The sequence below is a fragment of the Haematobia irritans genome, chromosome 2 (assembly GCF_050003625.1).
Source record: "Haematobia irritans isolate KBUSLIRL chromosome 2, ASM5000362v1, whole genome shotgun sequence".
Classification (NCBI taxonomy): domain Eukaryota; kingdom Metazoa; phylum Arthropoda; class Insecta; order Diptera; family Muscidae; genus Haematobia; species Haematobia irritans.
Window position 1 is genome coordinate 14,005,291 of NC_134398.1, and position 23,366 is coordinate 14,028,656.

At 32.4% G+C, this 23,366-nt stretch overlaps 1 protein-coding gene and 10 non-coding genes across 11 annotated transcripts in view; 6 read left to right on the forward strand and 5 right to left on the reverse strand.

Moving 5' to 3' along the window:
• The first annotated feature begins 1,314 nt into the window (after positions 1–1,314).
• On the forward strand, positions 1,315–1,431 carry TRNAL-CAA (transfer RNA leucine (anticodon CAA)). Its single transcript has 2 exons — positions 1,315–1,352; positions 1,387–1,431. It is a non-coding gene; the product is annotated as a tRNA-Leu (tRNA).
• Positions 1,432–3,244: 1,813 nt separating this feature from the next.
• On the forward strand, positions 3,245–3,368 carry TRNAL-CAA (transfer RNA leucine (anticodon CAA)). The gene is made up of 2 exons: positions 3,245–3,289; positions 3,324–3,368. It is a non-coding gene; the product is annotated as a tRNA-Leu (tRNA).
• Positions 3,369–4,745: 1,377 nt separating this feature from the next.
• Positions 4,746–4,862, forward strand: TRNAL-CAA (transfer RNA leucine (anticodon CAA)). Its single transcript has 2 exons — positions 4,746–4,783; positions 4,818–4,862. It is a non-coding gene; the product is annotated as a tRNA-Leu (tRNA).
• A 354-nt stretch (positions 4,863–5,216) lies between these two features.
• Positions 5,217–5,333, forward strand: TRNAL-CAA (transfer RNA leucine (anticodon CAA)). The gene is made up of 2 exons: positions 5,217–5,254; positions 5,289–5,333. It is a non-coding gene; the product is annotated as a tRNA-Leu (tRNA).
• Positions 5,334–7,751: 2,418 nt separating this feature from the next.
• Positions 7,752–7,868, reverse strand: TRNAL-CAA (transfer RNA leucine (anticodon CAA)). The gene is made up of 2 exons: positions 7,831–7,868; positions 7,752–7,796 (listed from the first exon to the last, which is right to left on the reverse strand). It is a non-coding gene; the product is annotated as a tRNA-Leu (tRNA).
• Positions 7,869–14,329: 6,461 nt separating this feature from the next.
• Positions 14,330–23,366, forward strand: part of LOC142223539 (alpha-tocopherol transfer protein-like) — a 58,558-nt gene continuing 49,521 nt past the window's right edge. Inside the window, exon 1 of the mRNA XM_075293424.1 lies at positions 14,330–14,615. The gene's annotated coding sequence lies outside the window, so the exon portion shown is untranslated. The remainder of the gene's footprint in view (positions 14,616–23,366) is intronic.
• Positions 18,770–18,886, forward strand: TRNAL-CAA (transfer RNA leucine (anticodon CAA)). The gene is made up of 2 exons: positions 18,770–18,807; positions 18,842–18,886. It is a non-coding gene; the product is annotated as a tRNA-Leu (tRNA).
• TRNAL-CAA (transfer RNA leucine (anticodon CAA)) lies at positions 19,167–19,283 on the reverse strand. The gene is made up of 2 exons: positions 19,246–19,283; positions 19,167–19,211 (listed from the first exon to the last, which is right to left on the reverse strand). It is a non-coding gene; the product is annotated as a tRNA-Leu (tRNA).
• TRNAL-CAA (transfer RNA leucine (anticodon CAA)) lies at positions 19,667–19,783 on the reverse strand. Its single transcript has 2 exons — positions 19,746–19,783; positions 19,667–19,711 (listed from the first exon to the last, which is right to left on the reverse strand). It is a non-coding gene; the product is annotated as a tRNA-Leu (tRNA).
• On the reverse strand, positions 20,160–20,275 carry TRNAL-CAA (transfer RNA leucine (anticodon CAA)). Its single transcript has 2 exons — positions 20,238–20,275; positions 20,160–20,204 (listed from the first exon to the last, which is right to left on the reverse strand). It is a non-coding gene; the product is annotated as a tRNA-Leu (tRNA).
• On the reverse strand, positions 20,658–20,774 carry TRNAL-CAA (transfer RNA leucine (anticodon CAA)). The gene is made up of 2 exons: positions 20,737–20,774; positions 20,658–20,702 (listed from the first exon to the last, which is right to left on the reverse strand). It is a non-coding gene; the product is annotated as a tRNA-Leu (tRNA).

A 23,366-nucleotide genomic window follows, 5' to 3' on the forward strand; every position in this document is an offset into this window, starting at 1 on the left:
ATTCCTAGTGGTGAGTTAAAAAAATTGATAAGCGATGGCAACACTATACCAGTTTTCTCCAAGGAGTTAGAATAAGTTTTAATTTAGCGACACGCCGCTAGCCGTCACGGTATTCCGTCGCGGATTTTGGGCTTCCCATAAGAAATACACGTAAATAAGTGTTCGCCTACCGCCTATCGCTATGGTTATATTTACACACTTACCAAACAGTACTATGGCAACCGTGTATATAATACTTCAATAAACCACTAGAGGGCATCACTATCCGAAAGTTTAAACCAACAAACGTTCAAACATAATGAAATAAAAGCTTTTCCTCAACTTTTAATATTCTATTTCTGTTTCCTCAGCTTTTATCGTACATCTTAAGAGAATACACCTCTATATTGAGGCATTAATTGTATTTTGCGTGATTATGGCATAGACAATAGATTCATATAGATGTCCCATGGGTGTCAAACTAAGTTTGACAGTTCCGAAGATTAAGAATAAACGAAGAAAATCAAGAGAATTGAGAGATTTTTGGTACTCTTTTCAACACAACAGGGTGTTCTGTAATAAAAAACTCCTCATAAAAAATTAATTGTGAATGGACAACGAATACAAAAGAATCTCTCTTAACGAAAAAAAACAAAACGAAATGTCAGAAAATTAATTTTTGGAACTGACACATTTTTTTTAAAGAGAAGAGTGGGACATCTATGTATTTCTATTGTCTATGTTCACCACAGCATGAGAGTGTGGTATAATAAGAGAAATTACATTACGAGACGCTGTAAAAGGTACGATGAAATGCCTATTAAACCACGCACATCGAATTGAACACAATTTAAAAAACAAATGAAAGCACGTGGTATTTACTTTTTGCAACAAAGTACTCTTGTTTATACATATTAGTATGTATTCTCTTTGACCATTATAGTGCCATACATAGACAATAGAAATACATAGATGTCCCACTCTTCTCTTTAAAAAAAATGTGTCAGTTCCAAAAATTAATTTTCTGACATTTCGTTTTGTTTTTTTTCGTTAAGAGAGATTCTTTTGTATTCGTTGTCCATTCACAATTAATTTTTTATGAGGAGTTTTTTATTACAGAACACCCTGTTGTGTTGAAAAGAGTACCAAAAATCTCTCAATTCTCTTGATTTTCTTCGTTTATTCTTAATCTTCGGAACTGTCAAACTTAGTTTGACACCCATGGGACATCTATATGAATCTATTGTCTATGATTGTGGCTATGTTACACATACACAATACTGTTGGCATAATGGCTGTTGAGAAAACATTACTTCGGAGATGAGCACACAACAAGTCAGGATGGCCGAGCGGTCTAAGGCGCCAGACTCAAGAGCAATCTTGCCGTAAAGCAACGGTTACTGAGCGTTCTGGTCCTCTCTGAGGGCGTGGGTTCAAATCCCACTCCTGACAAACTACTTTTTATACCCACCACCATAGGATGGGGGGTATATTAACTTTGTCATTCCGTTTGTAACACATCGAAATATTGCTCTAAGACCCCATAAAGTATATATATTCTGGGTCGTAGTGAAATTCTGAGTCGATCTGAGCATGTCCGTCCGTCCGTCCGTCCGTCCGTCCGTCCGTCCGTCCGTCCGTCCGTCTGTTGAAATCACGCTAACTTCCGAACGAAACAAGCTATCGACTTGAAACTTGGCACAAGTAGTTGTTATTGATGTAGGTCGGATGGTATTGCAAATGGGCCATATCGGTCCACTTTTACGTATAGCCCCCATATAAACGGACCCCAAAATTTGGCTTGCGAGGCCTCTAAGAGAAGCAAATTTCATCCGATCCGGCTGAAATTTGGTACATGATGTTAGTATATGGTCTCTAACAACCATGCAAAAATTGGTCCACATCGGTCCATAATTATATATAGCCCCCATATAAACCGATCCCCCGATTTGGCTTGCGAGGCCCCTAAGAGAAGCAAATTTCATCCGATCCGGCTGAAATTTGGTACATGGCATAGACAATAGAAATACATAGATGTCCCACTCTTCTCTTTAAAAAAAATGTGTCAGTTCCAAAAATTAATTTTCTGACATTTCGTTTTGTTTTTTTTCGTTAAGAGAGATTCTTTTGTATTCGTTGTCCATTCACAATTAATTTTTTATGAGGAGTTTTTTATTACAGAACACCCTGTTGTGTTGAAAAGAGTACCAAAAATCTCTCAATTCTCTTGATTTTCTTCGTTTATTCTTAATCTTCGGAACTGTCAAACTTAGTTTGACACCCATGGGACATCTATATGAATCTATTGTCTATGGTGCCATAGTTAAATAACACCAAACAACAACAAAAATATTAATTTGCTTGGATTCTACGCAGTGTTGCCAGGAGATTTCCTCCCAAATTTGGGGGTTTTTTTCACGTTTTGGGGGATTTTTGGGGGTAAAAAAATATCTTAGACCTTATAAAGTGGAGCAATTCTCAAGCAAATTCGGAACAATTCTGGCATGAATTATGAGAAAAAAGATGAGGGAAGTCAACTAGAAGATCCTAAATACAAGCAAGTATGCAATAGCATTATTTTCGTTATCTTTTTTAAACGCTTTTTAATATTTGACACAATTAAAAACAATCACATTTTAACTTAGCAGGTGAAAGCATTTTAAGAGTAAGCATACTTTTTAAATTGTATTATTATATCCAAAGAAAAAATAATTTCTTCAGGGACGAAATTTTAAATAAACGAAATTGTCTTTTGTTATAAAGTATTTTCTTAAAGAGCACATTTTATTTTTTATTTGCTTCAAAAGAAAAATTTGTAGCATCAAACGAAAACTTAGTTTGTCTAAAATTTCAATAATCGGAAAAGAAAACTCTTCTTTCAAATCCCACTTCTGACAAATTATTTTTACTTTCAATTTCTTTTATATATATATTATCTTTTTCTGATAAACCATTTCCTTATACGAAACCTGTTTGCTACCAAAAAAAAAAAAACAACTAAACAGGCAAGGAGTTTCACTAAACTTTCTTATATGCGTGTTTTCGTTCTTATATTAGATTGGCTTATATCCGTTATCTATTATACCGGGCCTTAAAAACGCATGGTTAACTACCTTATCGACAGTAAATTCATTTTGGGGCCGAATAATCAAAAAAAGCCATTGGTTACATTTGTATATTTAGACCTCTAGTAAGGATTTTCTTAAAAATATTTTCCTAAATTAAAAAAAAATCCAATGGCGTAATGTTAAGTATTTGATCTACGTGAACAAGTCAGGATGGCCGAGCGGTCTAAGGCGCCAGACTCAAGAGCAATCTTGCCGTAAAGCAACGGTTACTGAGCGTTCTGGTCCTCTCTGAGGGCGTGGGTTCAAATCCCACTTCTTCATACCTTACCATTTTGATGGCAAACTGGCAACTGTTAAATCCAGCCCTCATTATCGTGGCAATTTTTTTCACTGCCGCTCCATGTATTGTTATTGCTCATTGTGTCTTCCCTTTTCCTTTTGCATTTTCTTTTCCGAGAACTTGCTTTTTTTTGTTTCCCTCTATTTGAGCATTTTCATTTCCGGGAATTTGAATTTTGTTTCCCTTTTTCCAGCATTTTCATCTTTTTTAGGTACAGAATCATTCTTCATATTTTTGTTCAAAGCTTTATTCTCCATTTTCGCCGTACCGAAGATTCCGGGTACTTCGGCAGACCAATCGATGCTTACTTCCATATTCTCCTCTTTTTTTTTAAATGTGATGGCTTTTTCGGCACTTCTTTCTTTCATATCTTCCAATGCCACTATTCTGGCGATTAAGACGCTCTCTTCTTCTTCAGATTTATTTAATGCCTCCTGAAGATTCTCCACCATTATCTCCGTCTTAAAAGAATCATATGGAGACTTCGATTCTCCACTTAATGTTCGTTTATTCTTCTTCCTATGTCTTTCAATCTTAAACTCACTTTCTCCCCACCAGCGTTCATATATGGAAGATGTACGAAGATTGAATCTGACGGCGATTTTTGGCCCGTCGATGACGCGCCCTCGACATCCTCTTCTTTTATTTCATTTATTGCAAAAAGAACACGAATATTTGCCTTTGTGATTCTCAAATTGTTCTTTTATCCAGTTTTTTTGTTTCTTATAATATATACAATAGATAACGGATATAAGCACATTTCACATAAGAAAATTATGCATATAAGAAAGTCATAAGAAAACACCATACCCTTTATTTCTTGTGAATAATAATTGCCTATAAGAAAAAAAAAAAAACGCATATAAGAAACAAAAATTGTGTATTTTACAGAGTTTCTTATATCCGTTATCCATTGTATACGTTTTCCTTGTACGAAACATATTGCTACGCGAAACTTTCTTATATGCTTTTTTTCTTATATTAGATGTGCTTATATCCGTTACGTACTGCGACGAGCTTTAATAACGCATGGCGAAACTGCCGATAGGCAGTGGATTGATTTTATGGAAGAATATTAACGAAAAATCATTGGAAAAATCTTTATGCCTAGACTCCTAGAAAATATTTCCTTTAAAATATTTCTTATACAAAAAAGGAAATACAGTGAAAACTCTCAAATTTGGACACTATGCAAACTGGACACCTCTCAAAAGTGGACTATTTTTTGAGACATTTGCTATATTATGACAATCAAAGTAACCTCTCATAAGCGCAAAATTTAGGGGACTAAGTACATATATTCACTACTGAGAGGTATCACTGTACTGTAAAATTAAGTAGTTGGCTAACATCAACAGGTCAGGATGGCCGAGCGGTCTAAGGCGCCAGACTCAAGAGCAATCTTGCCGTAAAGCAACGGTTACTGAGCGTTCTGGTCCTCTCTGAGGGCGTGGGTTCAAATCCCACTTCTGACAAACTATTTTTACTTTCAATTTCTTTTATATATGTATTATCTTTTTCTGATAAACCCTTTCCTTATACGAAACCTTTTTGCTACAAAAAAAAAAAAAAAACACAACTAAACAGGCAAGGAGTTTCACTAAACATTCTTATATGCGTGTTTTCGTTCTTATATTAGATGTGCTTATATCCGTTATCTATTGTACCGGGCCTTAAAAACGCATGGTGAAACTAACTTATCGACAGTAAATTCATTTTGGGGCCGAATAATAAAAAAAACCATTGGCTACATTTGTATATTTAGACCTCCTAAATTAAAAAAAAAAAATCCAATGGCGTAATGTTAAGTATTTGACCACCGTGAACAAGTCAGGATGGCCGAGCGGTCTAAGGCGCCAGACTCAAGAGCAATCTTGCCGTAAAGCAACGGTTACTGAGCGTTCTGGTCCTCTCTGAGGGCGTGGGTTCAAATCCCACTTCTGACAAACTGTTTTTTTTTCTTTCAATTATTTTTTCACATTAATATATTTTTTTATTATTATTAATTTCCTATTTTCTAGTTTTATAAAATTTTATAATTATATTAATTTATAATTTGTTTCTTTTGGCCCTACATTCCCACATAGTTATTCATAGAATCCATAAGAAATGTGTATTCTCGATCACAGATTGATAACAAACATATTTATATTTAAGACAATCGAATTAAATGTATATTATAAATAAAAAAAGATAAAAAAATTGCGACTTAAAATAAATTATAAATATGAAAAAAAAACAAGTACATACGGCCGCAAGTTCGGCCAGGCCGAATCTTATGTACCCACCACCATGGATTGCGTAGAAACTTCTACGAAAGACTGTGATTTAGTCCATACATGGTATATATTAGACAAAAAAGTTATGTATAGTTAAGTCTACAAATAATTACGAATCGATATGAACTTTTTGTACGTAGAGAGCCAGAATTGAAATATGGGGGTCGCTTATATGGGGGCTATATACAATTATGAACTTGATATGGACCAATTTTTGTGTGATTGGGGATCGATTTATCTGAGGGCCATATATAACTATAGACCGATATGGACCTAGTTAGGCATGGTTGTTAACGACCATATACTAGCACAATCAACTCACTCGGATTAAATTTGCTCCTCCAAGAGGTTCCAAAACCAAATCTCGGGATCGGTTTATATGGGGCTATAAACGATTATGGACTGATATGGACCACTTTTGGCATGGTTGTTAAATATCATATACTACCACCAAGTACCAAATTTAAAGCAGATCGGATGAATTTTGCTTCTCCAAAAGGCACCGGAGGTCAAATTTGGGGATCGGTTTATATGGGAGCTATATATAATTATGGACTGATAGGAACCAATTCCTACATGGTTGTTGGATACCATATACTAACATCACGTACCAAATTTCAACCGAATGGCAAGAATTTTGCTCTTCCAAGGGGTTCTGGAGGTCAAATCTGGGGATCGGTTTATATGGGGCCTATATATAATTATGGACCGATATCGACCAATTTTTGCATAGGAGTTTGAGGCCATATATTAACACCACATACCAAATTTCAACTGCATCAGATGAATTTTGGTCTTCCAAGAGGTTCCGGAGATCAAATCTGGTGATCGGTTTATATGGGGGCTATATATAATTATGAACCGATGTGGACCAATTTTTGCATGGTTGTTATAGACTATATACTAACATCACGTACAAAGTTTCAGCCGGATCGGATGAAATTTGCTTCTCTTAGCGGTCTCGCAAGCCAAATCGGGGGATCGGTTTATATGGGGGCTATATATAATTATGGACCGATGTCGACCAATGTTTGCATGGTTGTTAGAGACCATATACTAACACCACGTACCAAATTTCAGCCGGATCGGATGAAATTTGCTTCTCTTAGAGGCCTCGCAAGCCAAATCGGGGGATCGGTTTATATGGGGGCTATATATAATTATGGACCGATGTGGACCAATTTTTGCATGGTTGTTAGAGACCATATACTGACACCATGTACCATAGACAATAGATTCATATAGATGTCCCATGGGTGTCAAACTAAGTTTGACAGTTCCGAAGATTAAGAATAAACGAAGAAAATCAAGAGAATTGAGAGATTTTTGGTACTCTTTTCAACACAACAGGGTGTTCTGTAATAAAAAACTCCTCATAAAAAATTAATTGTGAATGGACAACGAATACAAAAGAATCTCTCTTAACGAAAAAAAACAAAACGAAATGTCAGAAAATTAATTTTTGGAACTGACACATTTTTTTTAAAGAGAAGAGTGGGACATCTATGTATTTCTATTGTCTATGCCATGTACCAAATTTCAGCCGGATCGGATGAAATTTGCTTCTCTTAGGGGCCTCGCAAGCCAAATCGGGGGATCGGTTTATATGGGGGCTATATATAATTATGGACCGATGTGGACCAATTTTTGCATGGTTGTTAGAGACCATATACTAACATCATGTACCAAATTTCAGCCGGATCGGATGAAATTTGCTTCTCTTAGAGGCCTCGCAAGCCAAATTTTGGGGTCCGTTTATATGGGGGCTATACGTAAAAGTGGACCGATATGGCCCATTTGCAATACCATCCGACCTACATCAATAACAACTACTTGTGCCAAGTTTCAAGTCGATAGCTTGTTTCGTTCGGAAGTTAGCGTGATTTCAACAGACGGACGGACGGACGGACGGACGGACGGACGGACGGACGGACGGACGGACATGCTCAGATCGACTCAGAATTTCACTACGACCCAGAATATATATACTTTATGGGGTCTTAGAGCAATATTTCGATGTGTTACAAACGGAATGACAAAGTTAATATACCCCCCATCCTATGGTGGTGGGTATAAAAAGTAGTTTGTCAGGAGTGGGATTTGAACCCACGCCCTCAGAGAGGACCAGAACGCTCAGTAACCGTTGCTTTACGGCAAGATTGCTCTTGAGTCTGGCGCCTTAGACCGCTCGGCCATCCTGACTTGTTGTGTGCTCATCTCCGAAGTAATGTTTTCTCAACAGCCATTATGCCAACAGTATTGTGTATGTGTAACATAGCCACAATCATAGACAATAGATTCATATAGATGTCCCATGGGTGTCAAACTAAGTTTGACAGTTCCGAAGATTAAGAATAAACGAAGAAAATCAAGAGAATTGAGAGATTTTTGGTACTCTTTTCAACACAACAGGGTGTTCTGTAATAAAAAACTCCTCATAAAAAATTAATTGTGAATGGACAACGAATACAAAAGAATCTCTCTTAACGAAAAAAAACAAAACGAAATGTCAGAAAATTAATTTTTGGAACTGACACATTTTTTTTAAAGAGAAGAGTGGGACATCTATGTATTTCTATTGTCTATGTTCACCACAGCATGAGAGTGTGGTATAATAAGAGAAATTACATTACGAGACGCTGTAAAAGGTACGATGAAATGCCTATTAAACCACGCACATCGAATTGAACACAATTTAAAAAACAAATGAAAGCACGTGGTATTTACTTTTTGCAACAAAGTACTCTTGTTTATACATATTAGTATGTATTCTCTTTGACCATTATAGTGCCATAGTTAAATAACACCAAACAACAACAAAAATATTAATTTGCTTGGATTCTACGCAGTGTTGCCAGGAGATTTCCTCCCAAATTTGGGGGTTTTTTTCACGTTTTGGGGGATTTTTGGGGGTAAAAAAATATCTTAGACCTTATAAAGTGGAGCAATTCTCAAGCAAATTCGGAACAATTCTGGCATGAATTATGAGAAAAAAGATGAGGGAAGTCAACTAGAAGATCCTAAATACAAGCAAGTATGCAATAGCATTATTTTCGTTATCTTTTTTAAACGCTTTTTAATATTTGACACAATTAAAAACAATCACATTTTAACTTAGCAGGTGAAAGCATTTTAAGAGTAAGCATACTTTTTAAATTGTATTATTATATCCAAAGAAAAAATAATTTCTTCAGGGACGAAATTTTAAATAAACGAAATTGTCTTTTGTTATAAAGTATTTTCTTAAAGAGCACATTTTATTTTTTATTTGCTTCAAAAGAAAAATTTGTAGCATCAAACGAAAACTTAGTTTGTCTAAAATTTCAATAATCGGAAAAGAAAACTCTTCTTTCAGTATATATATTTATGTTAAATTTAATTTTTAAAGTGTATCACTACAGAAATTTGGGACCCCTTTTTGTACTTTTTACATTCTTAAATTTTTTGGGGGTTTTTGAAAAAATCCTAGACCAATTTAGGGGTTTTTTTCTTAAGATTTTGGGGGAAGAATCAAAAATCGCCTGACAACCAGTGGTGCCAACTGTTTTGGGCTGAAAATCGTCAATTTTAAAAATATTTTTCGTCAAAATCGTCAATTCACCCTAAAGAATTCGTCAAAAAATCGTCACTAATAAAACAGTTGAAAAAAAAAGATTTAGGAACAAAATAAAAATTTTATTCAAACATTTGAGGCATCCATATATTGTATACACAATAAAGCTGTTATTAACAAAGGGGTTTATTCATTTTAGTTACATGAATAATGCCATTTAAATCTCTAAGGGCCAGTTTCTCAATGTCTTGTTATTATTTATCGTGTCGATAAAACAGCTGATTCCATACAAAAATTTTACTAACCGGAGGTCTACCACCGGTTAAAATTAATCGGAGGATGAGAAACTGGCCATAAGTAAGTCATATAGTTTCCAGTTTTTTAAACGACGATTAATTGAAATAAATTTTTAATTAATTTATATTAATATATCTGATTGTGACCATATGTACTACATTGTTTAACAAAATTTTCTTGACACAAAAATTTCCTATTCTCCAAGCGAATTTAAATCCTTATTACTTGCTCATGTATAATTTTTTTATTATTACTATTATCGGTAATGAATAAATAAATAAATTGAATTTAACTAAACTGACTCCATAGCAATCAAAATTATTTCGCTTTAAATAGTTTATAGACAAAAGAATACCTTGCAATAATGAATGATGAAAATCGTCAATTATAACTACATCTCTTTGAAAAATCGTCAAAAACCCTTAAAAGGAAACACTTGAGTGAGCATTTTAAAAAATCGTCATCTCATAACTAAGTTGTTTAAAATCGTCGTCAAATCGTCAGAGGCCAAATTTACCATCAAAAATCGTCAAAATGACGAAAAATCGTCAGAGTTGGCACCGCTGCTGACAACACTGATTCTACGTCACGAACGGAAAATATATCCATCAGCAATCGGTTGAGATTTAGACATAGCTCCCATAAACAGTTGTGTGAAAAATAATGAGGACAGTCGCATTCACCAAAGACAATACACAAAGGAAGATAGGAAATTGGCTACTGAGGAGATCAAACCATATACGGTGTTAGTTTCATCAAAGATTATAGATTTGAGTAATATAGGAAATTGGCTTACGTCATACCAAATGTTCCATTTACCAGATTAGTTTAATACATGTTTGTAATCTTTTAGTTGTTTTTCTGTTTTATTTTTTAAATGAAAAATGTAATTTTCTTAATGAAACAATGTTAAATTTTAGGCAACAAAAAAAAATATTTCGTGCTCTTTATTTCTTTTTATTTGCATTTTAATACTATGTCAATACTTGTCGTATACGCGTTTGGTTCGAGTATTAAACTAATCTGGTAAATGGTTCGATCTCCTCAGTAACTAATTTCCTATCTTCCTACAATTTATAATCTTTGAGTTTCATACTTTTCGTTTATCGAACCAAACACGTATGCGACAAGTATTAACATAGCATTAAAATGCAAATAAAAAGAAATTAAGTGCACGAAATAAATTTCCATAAAGGGGAAAATTTAATTTTTTTTGTTGCCTAAAATTTAACATTGTTTCATTAAGAAAATTAAGTTTTTCATTTAAAAAATACAAACGAAAAACAAATAAAAAATTACAAACATGTATGGAACTAACATGGTATGTGCAACATTTGGTATGACGCAAGCCCATTTCCTATCTTCCTAAAGTTATTGTCTTTGGCATTCACTGTCTTTTGTGTTTACGCTTGTAGACGACCAGGCTTGCCATTTTGATCTGATCGGACCAAAATTGGTCCAAAAAATTATTCATTTTTAAATTTGGTCCAATGGTCGGACAAAATGGAATATGGTTGATTTTTTACAATTTTCTATAGAAATAAAATTTGAACAAAAATTTTCTATAGAAATAAAATGTTGACAAAAATTTTCTATAGAAATAAAATTTTGAAAAAAAATTCTATAGAATAAAATTTTAACAAAATTTTGTACAGAAATAAAAAAAAATTTGTATAACAAGAAAATTTTGAAAAAATCTTGTGTGGAAGTAAAATTTTGCGATAACTACCTATAAAAATTTTAAAAAAAATTCTATGGAAATAAAATATATAGAAATAAAATTTTGATAAAATTTTCTATAGAAATAAAATTTTTACAAATCTTTCTATAGAAACAAATAGAAATAAAACATTTGACAATTTTTTCTATAGAAACAAATAGAAATAAAACATTTGACAAAAATTTTCTATCGAAGTAAAATTTTGAAAAATTTTTAACTTTTATACCTCATTCACATTATACTTCAAAAAATCCACTTTGCCCAGATTTCAAATGTCATTTGCCTTATAAAAAAGGGATTTCAAATTTACTTTTAGTACGTTTTGAGCCTAATGTATATGGGCTATTAAATGATATTAATTTAATTTGGACAAATGGTCCGCTGGTACGAATTTTAGTCCAATTTTGGAAAAATGTTGGTCCAAAATAAAATTTCATTGTGGCAACGCTGTAGACGACATTAAAAAATACAGTTGGAATTTTTGTTTCTCTTCCTATCTTTTTTTTTGACAAAATGAGTAATTTCTGCTATGAAAAATAATGATAGTTTTGCTTTTATGTAAAAAAAAAAACGATAAAAAGTTAAAAACCCTTTTCTGTTTGTAAGTATGTAAATGCATAAATATATTCATAGCTTCATTTTAATTGCTAAATAAATTGCACTTTTTGTCAAATACCGCAAGCGCTACGACTGTGCTACCCATTCGTACAGAAAAATTACAAAAATGCTCGGTATATCTAAATCCCATGGCGAAAATGCCAATAAATAGATTCCCAAGGGTCAAAACCGTGGCAGAAAACATAAAATTAAAAAGAAGTATCAATCTATGCATAAAAAAGTTCCCTTTATCGGATCTAAATAAATAAATAATTGATTTTAATATTGACGTTGATGCATCAACTAGTCGAAAAACATACATTGGAAAAGTGTCATTTTCCAAAAAGAATATTAAACAAGGATTAAAGTTTCCTAATTTTCAAATCGATTGGGCTAAGCAAAAATGGCGTACATTTTGTGGTCCGATGAAAGAAAAATTAAACTTTTTTTTCAGATAGAGGCGTGCACCACGTAAGAAGACATATCCATCAGAAATTCATTCCCATACATACTTTAAAGGCGATGACAAAACGGTGGTGACAGCATCTTGGTATGGAGGTCATTCTCGGATTAAAAGTTGGGTCCTCTATATAGTATACGGAATATAATGAAATCAGCTGATTACAAAGATATTTTGCAAAAAACAATGTTGCCGAAGAAAAAATGTCACTTCAAAGGGTCTTCCAGCAGGATAATGAACAATAAAGTATACAAAGAATTGGTTCCAGGACAATAAAATCAATATGCTAAATTAGGCGTACCGCCAGTCCTCAAAATTGAACCCAATAGAAAAGTTGTGGAACGAAGTTAAAATTGCGATGAGTTTTGGAATATAATAAAGGATGAATGGAAAGAAATGCTGCAATATTTTCTCCAAAATTTGGTCAATTTCATACATAAAAGAAGTTCTGGATAACAAAGGATCTGCAACTAAGTATTAATGTAACACTGAGGCTTTATGGAACAAATGTAAATATCTATTTAGTTTTACTTAAGTTAGTAAGTAATGAATTCTAAGAGTTTGCTCTTCATGATTGTTTTTAAACTGCTGATGACAGTGTCGCCAATTTTAGGAGATGTCCTGGATAAACGAGTACTCTGTTTTCTTTTAGTCCGTCACTGCTTGGGTGTCAAGTACTAAAAGAAAACAGTCCAATTGACGATCTATAACCATTGCCCGAATTAAAGTGAATGTAAATCTGATATTGAATAATTTATGTTTTAAACTTACCTTTGCTCCTATTGACGAATTTTTATTTTTGGAATAAATGAGATTCAAATACAATACACAAATAACAAACTTAGTATCAGCTTACAAAGAAACAATGGCTTTATTTTTTTTCTATTTGTATATTTGTTTATTACTTCATTTTTAATTTTGTTTATTTCCCCACAACTGAACAGCATGCGTCATTCGTGTTCATGACAACAACATTATGTTAATAAGAATATCTATATATGACATGCTTTTCCCTATTTTCACCACATTCAATAACCGTACAAATAGTTCAAGTCTTCATCGAATCAATCAAAACAAAACACTGGTGAATCAGACTCAAATTAAACGATTAAAATAGGAAAATCTGAGTTCTAAGTATGAATGCATTTATGCTAGGGACTGTGTGTGTATGTGACAATGCTTTTCAAGTTCAAAGTCAAGAGCACATAGAGAGTCTTGTCCCATAATCCATAGACAATAGAAATACATAGATGTCCCACTCTTCTCTTTAAAAAAAATGTGTCAGTTCCAAAAATTAATTTTCTGACATTTCGTTTTGTTTTTTTTCGTTAAGAGAGATTCTTTTGTATTCGTTGTCCATTCACAATTAATTTTTTATGAGGAGTTTTTTATTACAGAACACCCTGTTGTGTTGAAAAGAGTACCAAAAATCTCTCAATTCTCTTGATTTTCTTCGTTTATTCTTAATCCATAGACAATAGAAATACATAGATGTCCCACTCTTCTCTTTAAAAAAAATGTGTCAGTTCCAAAAATTAATTTTCTGACATTTCGTTTTGTTTTTTTTCGTTAAGAGAGATTCTTTTGTATTCGTTGTCCATTCACAATTAATTTTTTATGAGGAGTTTTTTATTACAGAACACCCTGTTGTGTTGAAAAGAGTACCAAAAATCTCTCAATTCTCTTGATTTTCTTCGTTTATTCTTAATCTTCGGAACTGTCAAACTTAGTTTGACACCCATGGGACATCTATATGAATCTATTGTCTATGTCTTAATCTTCGGAACTGTCAAACTTAGTTTGACACCCATGGGACATCTATATGAATCTATTGTCTATGTATTGAGGCATTAATTGTATTTTGCGTGATTATGGGACAAGACTCTCTATGTGCTCTTGACTTTGAACTTGAAAAGCATTGTCACATACACACACAGTCCCTAGCATAAATGCATTCGTACTTAGAACTCAGATTTTCCTATTTTAATCGTTTAATTTGAGTCTGATTCACCAGTGTTTTGTTTTGATTGATTCGATGAAGACTTGAACTATTTGTACGGTTATTGAATGTGGTGAAAATATGAAAAGCATGTCATATATAGATATTCTTATTAACATAATGTTGTTGTCATGAACACGAATGACGCATGCTGTTCAGTTGTGGGGAAATAAACAAAATTAAAAATGAAGTAATAAACAAATATACAAATAGAAAAAACATAAAGCCATTGTTTCTTTGTAAGCTGAACTAAGTTTGTTATTTGTGTATTGTATTTGAATCTCATTTATTCAAAAAATAAAAATTCGTCAATAGGAGCAAAGGTAAGTTTAAAACATAAATTATTCAATATCAGATTTACATTCACTTTAATTCGGGCAATGGTTATAGATCGTCAATTGGACTGTTTAGTACTTGATACCCAAGCCGTGACGGACTAAAATAAAACAGAGTACTCGTTTATCCAGGACATCTCCTAAAATTGGCGACACTGTCATCAGCTGTTTAAAAACAATCATGAAGAGCAAACTCTTTGAATTCATTACTTACTAACTTAAGTTAAACTAAATAGATATTTACATTTGTTCCATAAAGCCTCAGTGTTACATTAATACTTAGTTGCAGATCCTTTGTTATCCAGAACTTCTTTTATATATGGAATTGACCAAATTTTGGAGAAAATATTGCAGCATTTCTTTCCATTCATCCTTTATTATATTCCAAAACTCATCGCAATTTTAACTTCGTTCCACAACTTTTCTATTGGGTTCAATTTTGGGGACTGTACCGCCTAATTTAGCATATTGATTTTATTGTCCTGGAATACTTTATTGTTCATTATCCTGCTGGAAGACCCTTTGAAGTGACATATTTTCTTCGGCAAAATTGTTTTTTGAAAAATATCTTTGTAATCAGCTGATTTCATTATATTCCGTATACGATATAGAGGATCCAACCTTTAATCCGAGAATGTCCTCCATACCAAGAGGCTGTCGCCACCGTTTTGTCACCGCCTTTAAAGTATGTATGGGAATGAATTTCTGATGGATATGTCTTCTTACATTGTGCACACCTCTATCTGAAGAAAACAAGTTTAATTTTTCTTTCATCGGACCACAAAATGTACGCCATTTTTGCTTAGGCCAATCGATTTGAAAATTAGGAAACTTTAATCCTTGTTTAATATTCTTTTTGGAAAATGACACTTTTCTTGCACTAAGAACTCTAAATCCATCTCCAATGTATGTTTTTCGACTAGTTGATGCATCAACGTCAATATTTAAATCATTTATTTATTTAGAACCGATAAAGGGATCTTTTTTATGCATAGATTGATGTTTCTTTATAATTTTAGGTTTTCTGCGACGGTTTTGACCCTTGGGAATCTATTTATTGGCATTTTCGCCATGGGATTTAGATATACCGAGCATATTTGTAATTTTTCTGTACGAATGGGTAGCACAGTCGTAGCGCTTGTGGTATTTCTACCTATATTTGACAAAAAGTGCAATTTATTTAGCAATTAAAGTGAAGCTATGAATATGTTTTATGCATTTAAATACTTACAAAAAAAGAAAGGGGTTTTAACTTTTTATCGTTTTTTTTTACAAAAAAGCAAAACTGTCATTATTTTTCATAGCAGAAATTACTCATTTTGTCAAAAAAAGATAGGAAGAGAAACACAAATTCCAACAGTAGTTTTTAATGTCGTCTACAGCGTTGCCACAATGAAATTTTATTTTGGACCAACATTTTTCCAAAATTAGACTAAAATTCGTACCAGCGGACCATTTGTCCAAATTAAATTAATATCATTTAATAGCCCATACACTTTAGGCTCAAAACGTACTAAAAGTAGATTTGAAATCCCTTTTTTTTTAAGGCAAATGACATTTGAAATCTGGGCAATGTGGATTTTTTGAAGTATAATGTGAATGAGGTATAAAAGTTAAAAAGTTTTCAAAATTTTACTTCGATAGAAAATTTTGTCAAATGTTTTATTTCTATAGAAAAATTTGTCAAATGTTTTATTTCTATTTGTTTATTAGAAAATTTTGTCAAAATTTTATTTCTATAGTAAATTTTATTTCTATATAAAATTTTGTCAAAATTTTATTTCCATAGAATTTTTTTCAAACTTTTTTAAATTTTTTTAAATTTTTAAATTTTTTTTTTAAATTTTTAAATTTTTAAAATTTTACTTCCATACAAGATTTTTACAAAATTTTCTTACTATACAAATTTTTGTTTATTTCTGTACAAAATTTTATTTCTATAGAAAATTTTTGTCAAAATTTTATTTCTATAGAAAATTTTTGTCAAAATTTTATTTCTATAGAAAATTGTTGAAAAAATACCGATTTGACGAAAATGGACCATTTTCTGCTATACATATGTTTATATATGTTTATTTTTGTACAAAATGTTGGCAAAATTTTATATCTGTAGAAAATTTTTGTCAAAATTTTATTTCTATAGAACATTTTTGTCAAAATTTTATTTCTATAGACAATTTTTGACAAAATTTTATTTCTATAGAAAATTTTTGTCAAAATTTTATTTCTATAGAAAATTGTGAAAAAATACAGATTTGACGAAAATGTACCAAAAATCAACCATATTCCATTTGGTCCGACCATTGGACCAAGTTTAAAAATGAATAATTTTTTGGACCAATTTTGGTCCGATCAGATCAAAATGGCAACCCTGGTCGTCTAAAAGCGTAAACACAAAAGACAGTGAATGCCAAAGACAATAACTTTAGGAAGATAGGAATTTGGCTTGCGCCATACCAAATGTTGCACATACCATGTTAGTTCCATACATGTTTGTAATATTTTATTTGTTTTTCGTTTTTATTTTTTAAATGAAAAACTTAATTTTCTTAATGAAACAATGTTAAATTTTAGGCAACAAAAAAAAATACATTTTCCCCTTTATGGAAATTTATTTCGTGCACTTAATTTCTTTTTATTTGCATTTTAATGCTATGTTAATACTTGTCGCATACGTGTTTGGTTCGAGTATTGTCTAAATCTCAACCGATTGCTGATAGATATATTTTCCGTTCGTGGCGTAGAATCAGTGTTGTCAGGCGATTTTTGATTCTTCCCCCAAAAATCTTAAGAAAAAAACCCCTAAATTGGTCTAGGATTTTTTCAAAAACCCCCAAAAAATTTAAGAGTGTAAAAAGTACAAAAAGGGGTCCCAAATTTCTGTAGTGATACACTTTAAAAATTAAATTTAACACAAATATATATACTGAAAGAAGAGTTTTCTTTTCCGATTATTGAAATTTTAGACAAACTAAGTTTTCGTTTGATGCTAAAAATTTTTCTTTTGAAGTAAATAAAAAATAAAATGTGCTCTTTAAGAAAATACTTTATAACAGAAGACAATTTCGTTTATTTAAAATTTCGTCCCTGAAGAAATTATTTTTTCTTTGGATATAATAATACAATTTAAAAAGTAGGCTTACTCTTAAAATGCTTTCACCTGCTAAGTTAAAATGTGATTGTTTTTAATTGTGTCAAATATTAAAAAGCGTTTAAAAATGATAACGAAAATAATGCTATTGCATACTTGGTTGTATATAGGATCTTCTAGTTGACTTCCCTCATCTTTTTTCTCATAATTCATGCCAGAATTGTTCCGAATTTGCTTGAGAATTGCTCCACTTTATAAGGTCTAAGATATTTTTTTACCCCCAAAAATCCCCCCAAATCGTGAAAAAAAACCCTTAAATTTGGGAGGAAATCCCCTGGCAACACTGCGTAGAATCCAAGCAAAGTAATATTTTTGTTGTTGTTTGGTGTTATTTAACTATGGCACTATAATGGTCAAAGAGAATACATACTAATATGTATAAACAAGAGTACATTGTTGCAAAAAGTAAATACCACGTGCTTTCATTTGTTTTTTAAATTGTGTTTAATTCGATGTGCGTGGTTTAATAGGCATTTCATCGTACCTTTTACCATAGACAATAGATTCATATAGATGTCCCATGGGTGTCAAACTAAGTTTGACAGTTCCGAAGATTAAGAATAAACGAAGAAAATCAAGAGAATTGAGAGATTTTTGGTACTCTTTTCAACACAACAGGGTGTTCTGTAATAAAAAACTCCTCATAAAAAATTAATTGTGAATGGACAACGAATACAAAAGAATCTCTCTTAACGAAAAAAACAAAACGAAATGTCAGAAAATTAATTTTTGGAACTGACACATTTTTTTTAAAGAGAAGAGTGGGACATCTATGTATTTCTATTGTCTATGCCTTTTACAGCGTCTCGTAATGTAATTTCTCTTATTATACCACACTCTCATGCTGTGGTGAAAAAGTATTATACATGACTATTTTTATACTCTCTGATTTAAGAGAATTTTCTGCTATTGTGGCTATGTTACACATACACAATACTGTTGGCATAATGGCTGTTGAGAAAACATTACTTCGGCGATGAGCAGACAACAAGTCAGGATGGCCGAGCGGTCTAAGGCGCCAGACTCAAGAGCAATCTTGCCGTAAAGCAACGGTTACTGAGCGTTCTGGTCCTCTCTGAGGGCGTGGGTTCAAATCCCACTCCTGACAAACTATTTTTTTTCATATTTATAATTTATTTTAAGTCACAATTTTTTTTATCTTTTTTATTTATCTTTATAGCATCAATTTAATTCGATTGTCTTAAATATAAATATGTTTGTTATCAATCTGTGATCGAGAATACACATTTCTTATGAATATGTGGGAATGTAGGGCCAAAAGAAACAAATTATAAATTAATATAATTATAAAATTTTATAAAACTAGAAAATAGATAATAAAAAAATATATTAATATGAAACAATAATTGAAAGAATAAAAAACAGTTTGTCAGAAGTGGGATTTGAACCCACGCCCTCAGAGAGGACCAGAACGCTCAGTAACCGTTGCTTTACGGCAAGATTGCTCTTGAGTCTGGCGCCTTAGACCGCTCGGCCATCCTGACTTGTTCACGGTCGTCAAATACTTAACATTACGCCATTGTTTTTTTTTTTTTAATTTAGGAAAATATTTTTAAGAAAATCCTTACTAGAGGTCTAAATATACAAATGTAGCCAATGGTTTTTTTTTTATTATTCGGCCCCAAAATGAATTTACTGTCGATAAGGTAGTTTCACCATGCGTTTTTAAGGTCCGGTAAAATAGATAACGGATATAAGCCAATCTAATATAAGAACGAAAACACGCATATAAGAAAGTTTAGTGAAACTCCTTGCCTGTTTAGTTTTTTTTTTTTTTTTTTTTGGTAGCAAACAGGTTTCGTATAAGGAAATGGTTTATCAGAAAAAGATAATACATATATAAAAGAAATTGAAAGTAAAAATAGTTTGTCAGAAGTGGGATTTGAACCCACGCCCTCAGAGAGGACCAGAACGCTCAGTAACCGTTGCTTTACGGCAAGATTGCTCTTGAGTCTGGCGCCTTAGACCGCTCGGCCATCCTGACTTGTTCACGGTGGTCAAATACTAAACATTACGCCATTGGATTTGTTTTTTAAATTTAGGAAAATATTTTTAAGAAAATCCCTACTAGAAGTCTAAATATTCAAATGTAACCAATGGCTTTTTTTGATTATTCGGCTCCAAAAATGAATTTACTGTCGATAAGGTAGTTTCACCATGCGTTTTTAAGGCCCGGTATAATAGATAACGGATATAAGCACATCTAATATAAGAACGAAAACACGCATATAAGAAAATTTAGTGAAACTCCTTGCCTGTTTAGTTATTTTTTTTTTGGTAGCAAACAGGTTTCGTATAAGGAAATGGTTTATCAGAAAAAGATAATACATATATAAAAGACATTGAAAGTAAAAATAGTTTGTCAGAAGTGGGATTTGAACCCACGCCCTCAGAGAGGACCAGAACACTCAGTAACCGTTGTTTACGGTAAGATTGCTCTTGAGTCTGGCGCCTTAGACCGCTCGGCCATCCTGACTTGTTCACGGGGATCAAATACTTAACACTACGCCATTGGTTTTTTTAAATTTAGGAAAATATTTTGAAGAAAATCCTTACTAGAGGTCTAAATATACAAATGTAACCAATGGCTTTTTTTGATTATTCGGCTCCAAAAATGAATTTACTGTCGATAAGGTAGTTTCACCATGCGTTTTTAAGGCCCGGTATAATAGATAACGGATATAAGCACATCTAATATAAGAACGAAAACACGCATATAAGAAAATTTAGTGAAACTCCTTGCCTGTTTAGTTGTTTTTTTTTTTTTTTTTTTTTTGTAGCAACAGGTTTCGTATAAGGAAATGGTTTATCAGAAAAAGATAATACTTATACAAAAGAAATTGAAAGTAAAAATAGTTTGTCAGAAGTGGGATTTGAACCCACGCCCTCAGAGAGGACCAGAACGCTCAGTAACCGTTGCTTTACGGCAAGATCGCTCTTGAGTCTGGCGCCTTAGACCGCTCGGCCATCCTGACTTGTTGATGCCAGCCATCTACTTAATTTTACACTACAGTGATACCTCTCAGTAGTGAATATATGTACTTAGTCGCCTTAATATTCTACCATAAAATCGCCATGCGTTATTAAGGCTTGGCACAGTACGTAACGGATATAAGCACATCTAATATAAGAAAAAAAGCATATAAGAACATATAACTCAACGAATAACAAGACATTACATGCTTTTATTCCACTCCTTTATTAAATATTGAAAAATCATGCTATATTGACCATCAAGAACACTCGTAAACAAGAAAAGAGGAAATTTTCGCCGATAAGCTTATTGTATATGTCGTTGCGGCAAACATGTTTCGCTTACCGCCTATCGATACGGTTATATTTACACACTAACGCTATGGTTATATTTGCACACTGATTTGGCAACACGCCAGATATGATAAATGATGTTGACGAAAAAGTACTAAATTTTACTAAAAATATACTTATCGAAGCCAACAGGTGCTAAAATTAAATAATATCAAATTTAAAGATTATTGTAAAAGTATACATATATTTTAATTTAGACCGGGTTGGACAATTTTTTTAGATTTTCTAAAAAATGTAATTTTGCAAAATTTTATTTCTATAGAAAATTCTCTCAAAATTTTATTTTTGCAGAAAATTTTATTTCTATAGAAAGTTTTGTCAAAATTTTATTTCTATAGAAAATTTTGTCAAAATTTTATTTCTGTGGGAAATTTTGTCAAAATTTTATTTCTATAGGAAATATTGTCAAATTTAGGGGATTTTTACACGTTTAAGGTGAGTATTGAGTTCGAGTTTAGCCGCTAAAATCGGCATTTTTCACGATTACTTTTCTTAATTAATCCACTTTAAGGAATACAAACTTTGTGAAAATTTGCTTTGGGCTATTCCCCATCAAGTTATAATAAAATTTGCAACAAATATGTATAATTTTATGCCTTTTTTACTGATTTAGTTTTCAATTTAGCGATTTTAGCGGCTTAACTCGAACTTAATACCCACCTTTAGGGGGATTTTTAGGGGTAACATTTATTTGGGGGTAAAAAAATCTTAAACCTAATAAAGTGGAGCAATTCTCGACAAAATTTGGAACAATTCTGGCATGAATTTTGAGAAAAAAAAATAAGGGAAGTCAACCCATGTTCCCAAAACTACAAGCAAGTATGCAATGACATTCTTTTTTAAACGCATCTATTGAAGGGGCATTGTTAATATTTGACACAATTAAAAACAAGGTTAGGTTAGGTGGCAGCCCGATGTATCAGGCTCATTTAGACTATTCAGTCCATTGTGACACCAAATTGGTGAACTTCTCTCTTATCACTGCCCGATTCCATGTTAAGCTGAATGTAAAGGAACCTCCAAGGAGGTAGGAACAAGCCAGCATAACAAGAGCCGAGTCCGAACGGCGTTCCACATTGCAGTGCAACCATTTAGAGAAGCTTTGAAACCCGAAAACGTTGTTAAAACCAGTAAAATTTAATGCCCTGTTGTACTTTTTAATTGCAGTTCACGAAATTACATCCTCTAATAGAAGAAAAAATGAACTAAAAGTAAAGAAGAAAATCATTGGCGCCAAATCATCACCATTTTAACCATACAGTAGTTCATTCTTACTATTTTTGGGAATCGTACGAAAATCTACGTTTGCTTTAGTTCATATTTTTTTTTTTTTTTTTTTTTTTTTTTTATTTAGACGTTATAAAACTTAATTATATAAATTCAAATTATATTAGTGCCTCAGCGCCGATTGGCATAGTAGAGGCTAGTTGGCAAATTTATATACTATTAGTTAATATTTATATAATACTTTGAGATCAATTGTAAAATTAAAACATTTCGTTTCCTGTACAACACATTAGAAGCACTAAGTTATTGCTGTATTGTGACTACAAAGGAATACATCAACATTTGACAACAAATACTCTTTTAATTTCTTTTTAAAAGTAGAAATTGTTCTACACTCCCTTATCGTATCTGGCAAGTTATTATAATATCGTATACCAGAATATTCAATACGTTGCTTTGTCGTTTCGGTTCGGCAAAATACAACCCTCAATCTCCGATTGTTCCTGGTGTTGAAAACAGTTTGATTTCGCACAAATTGAAACGTGTGATGACCTATGTCATGAAGGCATTTGTAAACATATACTATAGTCTGAAATTTGTATACTCCATATATAGGTAACACAGATGGAAAAATTGTTCTATAAAGATCTAAAGTTGAATGGGCCAATTCTAGATTCGCTACCAATTTCAATGATTTATTCTGTAGTCGCTGCAATGATCGTAGAGCTATAGTGTTTTTACAAGCATATATAGCTGCCAAGTAATTCAAATGACTCTGTATTAAACTTTGATAAACAATAAACTTGGTATTCTGGTTAAACTTATGCTTAAATTTGTATAAGAGACCCAGTGAAGATGATACTTTCTGTTTTAAAGTATGAATATGTTCATCCCATGACAAATTAGACTGCATATGCAACCCCAAATATTTTATGGAGCTTACTTCTTCAATCAACTTTCCTCCAACATTTAGGCTAAATTGAGAATTGAAGCGAACAAAAGGTCTAAAACGG